This window comes from Mesocricetus auratus, unplaced genomic scaffold (assembly GCF_017639785.1).
Source record: "Mesocricetus auratus isolate SY011 unplaced genomic scaffold, BCM_Maur_2.0 Super-Scaffold_100003, whole genome shotgun sequence".
Classification (NCBI taxonomy): domain Eukaryota; kingdom Metazoa; phylum Chordata; class Mammalia; order Rodentia; family Cricetidae; genus Mesocricetus; species Mesocricetus auratus.
The window spans coordinates 110,021,122-110,023,384 of record NW_024429188.1 but is presented as its reverse complement, the minus strand read 5'-3'; the positions used below and the strand labels follow the sequence as shown (position 1 = coordinate 110,023,384).

General features: G+C 38.2%; 1 non-coding gene across 1 annotated transcript; it reads right to left on the bottom strand.

Moving 5' to 3' along the window:
- Positions 1–673: 673 nt before the first annotated feature.
- Positions 674–797, bottom strand: LOC121140112. Its single transcript, XR_005876943.1, has one exon. It is a non-coding gene; the product is annotated as a U6atac minor spliceosomal RNA (small nuclear RNA).
- Between the last annotated feature and the right edge of the window lie 1,466 nt (positions 798–2,263).

Genomic DNA, 2,263 nt, shown 5'->3' with positions numbered 1-2,263 from the left:
TAAAGGGGCAGGATTACAGACAGTTGTGAGCAGCCATGTGGGTGGTGAGAATTGGACCTGGAACTTATGGAACTGGAGTCATTTCTCTTAACTACTGATCTATCTTTCCATTTCCATAATAAATTTTCTTAAAAAGAGTTTTGCTTTCTTGCTTAAAACTCCTTTTGAATATATGTATTAATTAGTGTTCGATTGTTTTGAAAAGACACCAGGCTTATGGCAATGCTAATAAAGGAAAACATTGAATTGGGACTGACTCATATTTTTAGAGGTTTAATCCATTATCCTCACATCAGGGAGCATGGAGGCATGCAGGCAGACATGGTGCTGGAGAAGTGGTTGAGAATTATACATGTGGATTTGAAGGCAGGAGGAATAGAAAGTGACAATGGGACTGGTTTGATTATCTGAAACCTCAAAGCCCACATCCAGTGACATACTTCCTTCAATAAAGGTCCCTTACAAAACAAGGCCACTCCCAGGTGACCAAGTTTCAAATCTATGAGCCTATGGAGGGTATGAAGTATATGCTCATTCAAAGAAGCACAATATGTATTTTTAAATTTTAATTTCTTTTTTGAGAACATAATATTTTATAATGTAAACCAAATAAATTCTTTCTTCCTTAAATTGCTTTTGTTCTGGTGATTCATTATAACAATAATAAGCCTAAATAAATCTGTAATTCAATGCCACAAAGCAGGTGGCAGGACTTTAGCCATACGTATGCTGTTGGGCACACACCTCTTCCACTCTTCATAGAGGTAGTGCAAAACATTTTTTATATCTTACAACATAGATTTAGTATTCTTTTGATGGTATTGGCACCAACACAATCCTGATTATGTTTGGAGAAACTGTAGAGAAAAGTGTGCCTTTTATTGCTTGGATTAAGATCAAAGATCAAGACAAACTAAGGTTCACACTGTACAATCAGAAAATGATCAGCACTGTGCTCCCTTTCAGAGAGCTAGGCAACACTTGCAGGAACAGATTATAATTGAACATTTCCCCTGAGTACGGAAAGTAGAGTTTTCTATGAATCCAGTCACTCAGATGTGGACACTTACACTTGCAGGAAATTCTAGTATAGAACCGACTACTCTGAGAGATGCCATGTAGCTACTGGCAAGGTAGGACACCTAGGCATTCTCTGGTGAAACAAGATCACAAATTACCCCACCAACCATGGACTAGACCTTCCTTCATTGATCGCTAAGAAAATCCCCTATAGCCTTGCCAACAGCCCTTATGGAGGCATTTTCTCAATCTAGGTTCCCTCCTCTCAGATGATTATAGACTGTATCAAGTTGATATAAAACTAGCAAGCACAAATGACCCGTTTTCAACTTGACACACAAACACATCACTGTTAAGTCACAATGTTTCCTTTCTTGGTAAGCCTTAAGGTTATGCATTAATAAAAGCATCCTAAAATACAACAGTTTATAAACTTAAGAAGCCCCATGGCCTACAAATAGAAACACTTTAAAACTTTTCCCTAAATTAACCAGTCTCTTTTTAAATACCAAATTCTCTGTAGGACTCCAAAATCTCCCTTTTAAAAGTCTGGTGACTCACTCTCTACCTTCCTTTTCCCAGGCTTTTCCTATTCTGGTAGTCCCTCCCCTATTTCCTGCCTGGCTACTGGTCAATCAGCATTTACTCATCAACCAATAAGAGAAATGTATTCACAGCATACAGCAGGACATCCCTCATGAGTTGAAATTTCCTTCTCTCCTCATATGGTGGAAAGGAAAATGCATATGTCTTAAAGGTTTGTTTGCATAAATAAGGAAGGCAATATTATCAATATTGATATTTTCATACATATTTATAATGTAGTCTGACTACTATGTCCTTCTACCTTCTCTACCTCCCTTTTATTCCTACTAATTCCCCTTCTCCTCATCAGTTCCTTTCCTATAGTCATGGATTTTAATTACTTTATGATCCTTTTGGTTTAATCAAGGTAATCATGGTGACCCTAACATTGCAATTGTCGCTTTGATTATGGTAGAGTTTTTAGTGAATGCACAATTAAAATTACTGCGACAAGAGCTCCTGAGCAAATTGGGAGCATGGGGGAGGAGCGCAGATGGAGGTAGTAAAACAAGAAGGAGAGAAGTGGAGAGGAAGGAAAACATGAGGGAGCAGGAATATTGAGTCAGGGGAAGAATGCAGGAGAGCAAGAAAAGAGATGCCATAATAGAGGGAGGCATTATAGGCTTAAAGAGAAATCTGGCATGAGAGAAATGTCCAG